Source organism: Muntiacus reevesi, chromosome 1 (genome assembly GCF_963930625.1).
Source record: "Muntiacus reevesi chromosome 1, mMunRee1.1, whole genome shotgun sequence".
NCBI classification, from domain to species: domain Eukaryota; kingdom Metazoa; phylum Chordata; class Mammalia; order Artiodactyla; family Cervidae; genus Muntiacus; species Muntiacus reevesi.
Window position 1 is genome coordinate 264,843,843 of NC_089249.1, and position 10,801 is coordinate 264,854,643.

Below are 10,801 nucleotides of genomic sequence, written 5' to 3' on the forward strand. Positions count from 1 at the left end.
ATGCCTGCACATTCAGTCAGTTCAGTTGACTGGCCAATTAACTGAGTGAAGTCAGTCCATTTCATTGTTTGAATTTCCATTTGTTTGTCTGAATGGAATGGTTACTTTGGCATAAAGTCTGTGCAGTAGTCCTATATAGATACAATCCCATTGAAGCTGGTGTAAAATTTGTCTTTGTCACTACATTTGTTTTTCTAGACACTGTTACCTTTCGTAATTTCATTTCCCAAATTCTTTTTAGAATACTCCATTGTCCTAGCTTATTCAGAAGAGAGCTGCTTTCAGAGCTTAACCGAGAGTGTACAAGACTAGGTTTGTTTCAGTATTTTTAACACAGTGAAGTTTGTATGTTTTATTTTTGCTGTTAATACCTGTTGGGATCAATTCTACAGAGCTCTGTTTTTTTGTTTTTTTTTTTTAATTTCTCCTGGAGTACTGTGTTGATGGTCAGACTATTAGTTATATTGAAAAGATATTTTAAAAACCAGAGCACATTACTGCAGATGTTTAAAGGAAATTTAAAAATTTATCTCTACATTATTTATTTGGTTTTTAATCTGTATTTTTTTTTTCCTATCTTTGATGTTTGGGTGTTATCTCAGGCTTACATTAATGCCTAGCAATATGCTTTTGTAAATCCAGTCTCAACTTGGCAAAAGTCTCCAGAATTGGAGAAATTTGGAGTCAAACACTTAACATTGATTATACTCTCATATTTAAAACACAGAAATTCAATCAAATGATCCATTGGCAAATATCATGAGTGCCTTTTTAAAGTTCTATGAAGGGTGCATATAGAAATGAGTGATCGCCTACAAGGAACTTACACTCTGGGACTTGTTCACAGCACCCCGGCCTAGCAGAATTTGGTGGAGAGGATGGGACACATGACAAAATGTTAAGTAGCAAGCAAAGATAGCCTAATGAGACGTGTGGGAGATCAGTTCTCTCACTGATCAGAAGAGAGAAGGGATCATCATGGTCCAGAACAAATGGGAAGAGAACCCAGCATGAGCCTTTAGGAGGGATATAAAGGGAAGACATGGTTCAGATAAAATGAGAAGTAAAGAGGTGGTGGTCTCAAAAAGGGATACATGTAAACAGAATCGTAGCCCCTGGAGGCCATATAATGTTTTGAAGTAACAGTAAATAGATTTTTCTATAGGAAACTGAATGAAAACAACAGTCTAAAATGTTGGAACGGGACCCAGGCTCCCAGAAGAGGGCACGGGCCGCAGTGGAAGCAGGCGGGCACCAGGCCTGGGCTCAGGCGCCAGGCTGCCGAGGTGGGCCAAGCGGCCGGCATCATGGCGCTCTTCCACTTCCGGAACTGCTTCGCTCTGGCCTACTTCCGCTACTTCACCACCTACAAGTGCATTGGTCTGAGTCCAGTGCTTTCTGGAAGTGCGTCCAGGCTGGGGTCGCCTACCTGTTCGTGCAGCTGTGCAAGATGCCGTTCTTGGTCACTTTCTTTCCCACCTGGGAAGGCGGCGTCTGTGACTTCACTGGGGAGCTCATGAAGGCCAGCGTGGACGTGGCAGACCTGATAGGCCTAAACCTTGTCATGTCCCGGAATGCCGGCAAGGGGGAATATAAGATCATGGTTGCTGCCCTGGACTGGGCCACCGCCGAACTCATTATGACCCGTGGCATGCCCCTCTGGGTTGGAGCTTGGGGGCATTGATTTGACTGGAAATACATCCAGATGAGCACTGACTCCAACATCAGTTTGGTGCATTACATCGTCGCCTCTGCCCAGGTGTGGATGATAACACGCTATGACCTGCACCACACTAACTGACCCGCAGTCTTCCTCCTGATGTTCCTTAGCGTCTACAAGGCCTTTGCCATGGAGACCTTCATCCACCTCTGTTCCCTGGGCAGCTGGACGGCACTGCTGACTCGAGTGCTGGTGATGGGGCTTCTGGCCCTCAGCAGCTCGGCCCTGTATGTCAACGTGCACGCCTAGGCTTGGCGTCCCAGACTTCCATGTACCTTCTGCCTGTCCCCAGGTTCAGTGAAGTAAACAGTATTTGGAAAGTTTAAAAAAAATTCTTTTTTGAAGCAATAGGTTGCTATCAGATTGCGGAGAGCTCTAAATGTCAATTTGATAAGTGTGGTCTTTATTTTATACTCACTTTTGAACCATTAATTCCCTGGTGTCTCAGATGGTAAAAAGCATCTGCCTACAATGCAGGAGACCCAGGTTTGATCCCTGGGTCGGGAGGATCCCCTGGAGAAGGAAATGGCAACTCACTCCAGTACTCTTGCCTGGAAAATCTCATGGATGGAGAAGCCTGGTAGGCTACCGTCTATGGGGTCGACCGAGAGACTTCACTTCTCTTCATTTTGAATCATTGGAGATTTGGGGGGTGATCTACTTATTGACAGCAACTTGCAACCTGAATTTGTCCACACTTTCAGATTTCTGTCCCAAGCCTGGATTTCAAAAGTTATTGCAATTTAAAGCACAGTGATGCTGATCACTGCCTGGACTCCACCTTCTGTGTCACCTACCACACACAGAGTGGACAAAGAATAGACTGCCACAGGGACTTTGCTTTTACCTAATTATCAAGACACAGTGATAATCCACTCAGTTTTTCTTTGGGGGGGTGGGTATCTGCCTAAGAAAAACCTACATCCTATTACAAAACTGAATCTGAGGGGTGTGAGGAATATATAGATATGTCTCCTTTGAACTTTGAAGGAGACTGTTTACAGTTAACACAAAAATAAGACTCCTCACAAATCATTAGCTTTTAAGAAGAATGACCTACACATTGTGAGGTACTCTGCCTCTTGGACAAATATAGAAATAATTGATTGTGGCATCGCTCTTGATCTCAGAGCATCAGTGAATAACCACCTACAAAACTTGCTATTCTTCTGAGTTTTGCACGTAAGGAGTTTGCAGTTGCAACCATGTGGCAAATTCAACAAGCTGACCGTATTAGTACCGAGTTTATCTACACCATCTGCTGTCATATTGATATCTGCTTCCTTCAACGTAGCACCTTCTTTCTCTTAGACATATTCTGCTATTTCTTCTTTTCCTTCTTTGTTTGAAGTCATATCCACTGATATCTGCACCATTTCATGATATCAATAAAGTAGGCTTTCAGTGGGGGAGTGGGGGTGGAAGGCAGGGCCAAGTGATCAAAGGACTCAGTAGAAAAAATACCTTTTGGCCTGAACACTGTGTAAAAAGGTGAGCCTTGAGGTAAGAAAGTATCCAGAGGAAGCATGAGACAGAAGTGAGGGTTTAATTTGGGATTAACAAAAGCATCAGAAATAGCTAAGAGGAGACAGGGGAATGAGGACCATGTGTGTACAGGGTGATAGCAGAGCAGTTCATGGAGATTAAGATGGAATTAATCTGTTCATTGGAAAGATGCTTCGGATTTTTGGCAACACATACCAAGAACAGTAACTCCAAGTAGCCTTCTGAAATCAGGGATCAACAGGTGAAGGCTTCCTTTAACTTCATTCTTAAATTACAGTCAAAATCAACTTGTATAAACCACACCTTTTTAAAAGGTGTTTTGGTTTGTTTTCAGCACACTGTTCCACTTCATTTTTTCACTTATCCTTACAAGGTAGCTGTGAGTTAGTTTAGCATCATCAGGCAAATCTCCTGGCTCCCAGTGCTTAGCTAATTCTCTTAGAAACTACTGACTTTAATTGTGTATGGATGGAACATTTTTTCTATTAAACAGCCACCAGATTTTTAGAACATAAGCTAAATTTCAGGAAGTGCTTGGAATTCCAAAGAATAGAAAACTGTGGCCAAGAGCAAGTGTGTATTCAGTCTGAGTCAACAGGATTCACCTGGGCATTGTTTGAACGCTTGGTCCCTGAAGCCATGGGTCAATGATACAGAAATAGACACTCATCTCTGACGACGAAAAAGCATGGATGCTGGCATGGGAGGACAAAGCTCCTTTTCTTTCAAAACCAGATCAAATTTAAACCTGTGATTTTGGAGCTTACTCATCAGAGGAGAAATATCATGAGCTATTTGCTCTCTCTGCTGTAACATAGCTCTGGCAAGCCTGGAAGTTATGTTGAGATCGTCAAATCTATAGTCAAGGACCATCTTTGTGAATCGTGAAACCATATGCCACTGGTTATCTGAATCGAAAAAAAAAAAAAAAAACCAACAACAATAATAACAACAACAACAACAAAAAACTCCACACCAAGGAAAGTAGTGATGTGATCACACAGTGCCAGGGCACTTTGATCATCTTATACCTTCTCAGTCTTTATATTAAAAAAAAAATCTTTGCTACTACATGAACCATGTAAAATACCAGAACTCCTGTAGTGTTAACAAGGAATAAAGATCTTGCACCAGATGGTGCCTCTTGTCTCCATCTATCTCTAGCCCAAACAATCTGCCAGAGTTTTGAAGAAAAATGCGATGTGATCGCGTTGCAAAGTATATGAAGTAACAGTATGAAAAGTAATCTGGCTCAAGCAATGGAACCCAGAAGGAAGGGGATTATTATGACTCTTTGAGCCCAGGAGTGAGGGTACCGCTAGCTCTGAATTTTAGTCCATAAAACAAATGGTGTACCCAGGCACAGCTGGAGGGTGAGCATCGCACCGAGATGTCTCTTTGTATCTCTGCAATGTGATGATATCAGTCAATACGGTTGAAATTTCAGGGATTCATCTGGATATTTTGTTTATATAAAACCAAGTAAACAGTTTGATGACTTTTAAAAAGCTTACTAGCTATAAAGGGAGAGTTCACAGGAGAACTTAACTGTTTCATATTTATTACTATATTGCCTGCGGTTATGGATTTGGCCATTTTGGTGATGAGATCTTGGGTACAGTTTGTGTGTCCCCTTTGCAGATCATTCTTAAAAATGTTTAAAAGAAGCTTGGATGGGTTTTTTGTTTGTTATTTCTTTGCTTTTCCATGTGACTTCGTGGCCACAATATTTTCAGGTATTCTCCTGACCTCTAATACTTTGATCATGGTACTGTCACCTCTTTGCCAAAAGATCTTTGAATATTTTATCTTTGGTCTTTTAGTATCTTTGTTGTTGCTCAGTCGCTAAGTCATGTCCGACTCTTCATGACCCCAGGGACTGCAGCATGCCAGGCTTCCCTGTCCTTCACTGTCTCCCTGAGTTTGTGTGAACTCATGTCCATTGAGTTAGTGATGTCATCCAACAATCTCATCCGTGGACGCCCCCTTCTCCTAACACCTGTATAATTATAAAGGATTTTGTGATCAGAAATTATTTAATGGGAAAGAAAATAGCTTTTCAAGTCTTTCCTAGATACAGCTCATTTGAACAGTTAATTTAGGTTTGTATTTACTTTTGGTGCTTGGACTAGAAGTATATAAATGGCAAGCCTAGAAAATCATGGTGATTTAATAGAAGTTAGTTCATTGGTGCTGCTCAGAGTGTGGTCAGAAGACTGAATCAGATGAGCAAACTGGTAAAAGGCTGTGATAGACACAGAAATTGAGAGTCATTGTTTAGAAATTTCCATAGTAATTTGACTTAACTGTGACATCCAAGCAGGTGATCACTTTCTCAGAAACTCATTTTGTCTCAGTTTACCAAAGTTTCAGTCCCTTATAGGTTGGAGGAAATAAAAACTGTGGTCATTACCACAGATAGTTTAAGAAGCACCACTCTATTTTTATTTATTTTTTGATTGAAGTGTAGTTGTGCCAACGTTGTGTTAGTGTCTGGTAAAGTGATTCAGTATTTATCTGAATTTATATGCAATTTTTAAATCTTGTTTTCCATTATGGTTTATTACAGGATATTGAATATAGTTACCTGTACTCTATAGTAGGTCCTAGTTTATTTTATACATAGTAGTTGGTATCTGCTAATCCCCAAACCCTAATTTATCCCTCTGCCGTCCCTTTTCCACTTTGGTAACCACAATTTGTGTTCTGTGTCTGTGAGAAGCACCATGGTAGGGTTCCTAATTTCATTTTATGTAAGATGGGTCAAAATAGAGACAATGAATCCATTCACAGAGAGGAGGTTAGAGCTTACTAACCTGAGTAAATGTTAACCCTTACTCAGGAGCTTCCACCATAGTTGTGAGAGGAAAGGGATCTTGGAAATACTTGGAAATACATCTTGGAAATACTTTACAGGAGAAGGAACAGGATGAGGTCCTGAATTGAACAGTCTGTGTGACATGGAGCCACGTACTTCCCCCATATCAGCCTGGCTGGTCTTGCTCCCAATAGATATGGAAAAGCTTCATTGGAAGTAGAACCTTGGCAACACCAGGAATTCTGTTTTTTTAGTTTTAAGTTAGTGATGGCAAAACATCTATTTAGAAATTGCCAGTAAACCATGAAAGACTGTGGACCTCAACTGAGGAGTTCAATACTAGAAACTTAGAACAAATGGGAAATTCTTCCTGATATTTTGATTGAGAAAGAGAGTTTCCCTTCTTCACATTTTCTGATGTTTGAAATGACATTATTTGCAGCATTCCTCCTTTTTCCTTATAAGGTAGACATAATACGTGGAAGTGGATAAAGGACACATGTTCGGGTCACTCTTACCTTTGCAGGAGGTGTTGGCATGTTCCAGACACTGAAAAAATGCCATTGCTGGTAGCACATAATAAAAGTGGCAAAGCCTGCTTAGTGATGATGTATCTCAATGATGTTCTAAGTGAAATATTTTTTGGTATCTCAGATTTGAATTTTGTCAAAGAAATAATAACAAATTATCTCCAGGTTATTTCTATAAAAACTGACCATTTTTCTTCTTGAACCTTTGAATAGAGTTGAAATAATGTTATAGTATTACAGTAATTTCTGATTTCTAATTTTACTACTATTACTAATGATATTGTTAATTTATTTAAAACCCTCTGTAAGTTTTTCGGGTTCTTATAGACCAATAATCCATGTGGAAAAACCATTTATATTGTTTCTTCTATGGAGAATCTATTTCAGGATTGTGACCAGAGGAATCAGTGGCACTTGATATAATTCACAGTATATGCACGTACACGCACGCATGTGCACACACACACACACACACACACACACACACTCACACAGACACATCAACTACCATATGGTCTCTTTTGACTTTTTGGTGTAGGTAGTAAAAAATTGTTGGGACTCAGGTAAGCATTCATCCCTCTAGGTCTTGGAGATATAGGAGTTCACCCCAAAATGTAGTGTGGATTGTTTGTTTTTAAGGTATATATTATAGCTCCATTGACGTCTTGTTTGGAAAGGAGTTCATGTCATCTTATTATTAATATTATTATTTTTTAGTCAAATACCTAACCCACTCCCATTTTAGCTCTGCTGCCCAAGGAAGAGGCACAACTCTACTTGCTGCTGGGCTCCAAGGGGGATGAGGATTGCAATGAAATCTCTCCCTGAGCTTTGGGAGACTGTGAATCTGACACTGAACAAATGGCAGAGGACAAGACATCGTCAGCTAAATAATCTCCCTTTCGGCTTATTAGGGCTTCCTTGGTGGCTCAAATGGTACAAAATCTGCCTATAATGCAGGAGACCCAGGTTTGACCCCTGCATTGGGAAGATCCCCTGGAGAAGGGCCTGGCAACCCACTCCGGTATTCTTGCCCGGAGAATTCCATGGACAGAGGAGCCTGGTGGGCTACAGTCGATGGGGTCACAAAGAGTTGGACACGACTGGGCGACTAACACTTTGACTTTCAGCTTAACACATAGAAAATGCATAGACAAAGTTGTAATTTCCATTTTTTTCCCCTCTGTTTCTTTTTGACCATCCTTCTCAAACTTGCCATTGGCTCTCTTTTTCACATGATATTGTTCTTCCCTCTCTGTGGGCATCTTTGAGGAGCAAGGAGGGCCTGCTCCCGCACTGCACATCACTCGGGCTGTCGTTTCCCGGGCTGGGTATTTCAGAGCGATTGCATCTCTATTCATCTACTGACAGAAGTGGCAGTGGTGCAGACACGGGTATTTGTTATTGAAACAAACAAAGCGTGGGGCGATAGAGATTTGTATGCAAAACCTTCACAACAAAACTAAGTAGCTATTTACTTTAAATATGCCAATTAACTGTTAGTAATGTACAGTGCACTTCTAGGTTAAGGATGATTGATAGTAACATGCAGTGAAATGTTCTTAAACTGCAGTCAGGAAATGTAAATGTACAAAATGGAAAGAACCAGCGGCTGACAGCACTCGTTACATGTTTCAAAACAACACTTTCAAATTGTTCCTTTATTGTTCTTTCATCATGTCTTGGTTCTGCACTTCCACAGCCTGGTAGCCAACAATGTACTAAGGAAGTTTCAGAAAAGAAAATGTTTTCTTATGAAGTAAACATCATGGGCCTAATCTCATTTGTTTCACTCAGGCAGAACTCTTAGGAACCACAGTGGGAGTTTTGCTTGACTGAAGAGAATAGCCTTGTCTCTTAAATGTCTGACATGGAATCTGTTGCTATTACAAAACTAATTAAAAGGAGAAATGACTTCTCCTTTGGTTGCTATGTCCTGTCTCAGCAGACAGTCACTTCTTCATTGACTCTAAACCAGCACCACCCAAAAGTAATACAACCAAAGCCACAAATGCTAGCCACATATATATTTTTAAATTTCCTAGGAGCCAGGTTTTAAAAAGTAAAAAGAAACAGGTGATGTTAATTTTAATAGCATTTTACTGAATGCAGTCTATCTAGACTCTCTATCATTTTACCATGGGATCAATATAAAATAAGGTATTTTGCATTTTTTCCTTCATACTAAGTCTTTGAAATTTGGTGTATTTTATGCTTAGTCAGAAGAATGGGCTTAGGCCAGTTCAGAAGAACCCCATCTCAAGTTTCTGCTAGTTTTCCATGGCCAGTGTCTAGTATAAGAAACAGCACAGCTCTAAGTGTCATCATCTGAAGATTGGTGTAATATCCTTGATTAAAATGTTCCCTTTGGATAATCAGGAAAAGCTGGATATGCATCCTGAAACAACACCATGATGCAATTGCTGTTCAATTCCACCAATTACTATTAAAGCTGGACGTTTTGTTGTGGAAAGATTAAATTCATAAACTCAGTCAGTGGATTTACGATTTTATAAAGCTCCCTGGCTGTTAAAATACTAAAATGTTTGTGCCAGGGATACTGTATAAATATTCTAAAAATCTCAAAGGAATACAGGGAATTACTTTAAAAACATAATATCAAAGGCCTTTTGATGTACACCATTGAAATGTCAGTTGAATGTTTTTATGATACATTTTATATTCCTCACAACAATGAAAGTTGGGTGTGTATTGTTAGAAAAGCAACTAAGTACAGATATTGTCAAGTAAACCCTATAAGAAGGGAAAAACTAGATCTGATCATTCCAGTTAATTATTTATTAACACCAACTATAAATTAAAAAATACAACGCAAACATGATTAAGCAGAAATTGAACATCCAACAAGAGAGGAGGTCTTCCCAGGTGGTGCTAGTGGTAAAGAGCCTGACTGCCAGTGCAGGAGACATAAGAGTTGCTGGTTCGAACCCTGGGTTGGGAAGATCCCCTGGTGAAGGGCTCAGCCACCCACTCCAGTATTCTTGCTGGAGAATCCCAAGGACAGAGGAGACTGGCGGACTCTACTCCACAGGGTCACAAAGAGTCTGACACGACTGAAGTGACTTAGCATGCACGCTTGCAATTGACTTTTCCAAAATTAGACAGTTTGTCTTAACTTTATGTCTCCCATGTGCTTTGTTCAGTTCAGTCGCTCAGTCGTGTCCAACTGTTTGTGACCCCATGGACTGCAGCACACCAGGCCTCCCTGTCCATCACCAACTCCCAGAGTCCACCCAAACTCATGTCCATTGGTCGGTGATGACATCCAACCATCTCATCCTCTGTCATCCCCTTCTCCTCCTGCCTTCAATCTTTCCCAGCATCAGGGTCTTTTCAAATGAGTCAGCTCTTCACATCAGGTGGCCAAAGTATTGGAGTTTCAGCTTCAGCATCAGTCCTTCCACTGAACACCCAGGACTGATCTTCTTTAGGATGGACTGGTTGGACCTCCTTGCAGTCCAAGGGACTCTCAAAAGTCTTCTCCAACACCGAAGTTCAAAAGCATCAATTCTTCAGTGCTCAGCTTTCTTTGTAGTCCAACTCTCACATCCATCCATGACTACTGGAAAAACCATAGCCTTGACTAGATGGACCTTTGTTGGCACAGTAAATACCAGTGTGGAGGTCAACGACAACAACAGTAACAGCAATAGCAACACAGGTAGTGCCATATTTGTTCAGATTTGGGCAAGACATTTGTGTGAGGAGCAACCTCCAAAACAAACCACAATAAGGCAGTCGTCAGAAGTACTGAAATATTCTCCATGTGTAATTTTTGAAGACTCCTGGAGAATTGTGGAAAGTCATTTCCCCTGCTTCTGCTCTGGCTCCCGTGCTGCATTTCGCAGACTTCCATGTCAGCTGACTTGCCAGCGGATTCAGCCAGTGGGAAAGCCAGTTGGAGAGTTAGTGCTGGAGGAAGGGGGAAGCCAGGTGATTTTTCCTGTTTCTCTGTTCTTCGGGTGGCATCTCTGGAAATGTCTCACGTCGTGTCTTCTCTGTATGTGTAGCTCCCATTCTACGTTCCTGTCCCAGTTCCATCTTCCACTGGGTGATCCTAAGACTTGAGCCTGGTCTCACAGGCTTTTCCCTTTTCCCTTCTAACCTAGAAGTCCCAGTAGTTTCCTGCTATTTCTAATCTCTGGGTTACCTCACCAACCCCCAGTTGAGTGAACCTTTCTGCTTCTATGTGATCAATTCCTTCTA

The 10,801-nt window shown here is 41.0% G+C and overlaps 1 pseudogene; it reads left to right on the forward strand.

The window, feature by feature from the left end:
- The first annotated feature begins 1,307 nt into the window (after window positions 1–1,307).
- Window positions 1,308–1,969, forward strand: LOC136168930 (BOS complex subunit TMEM147-like; annotated as a pseudogene).
- The last annotated feature ends 8,832 nt before the right edge of the window (window positions 1,970–10,801 follow it).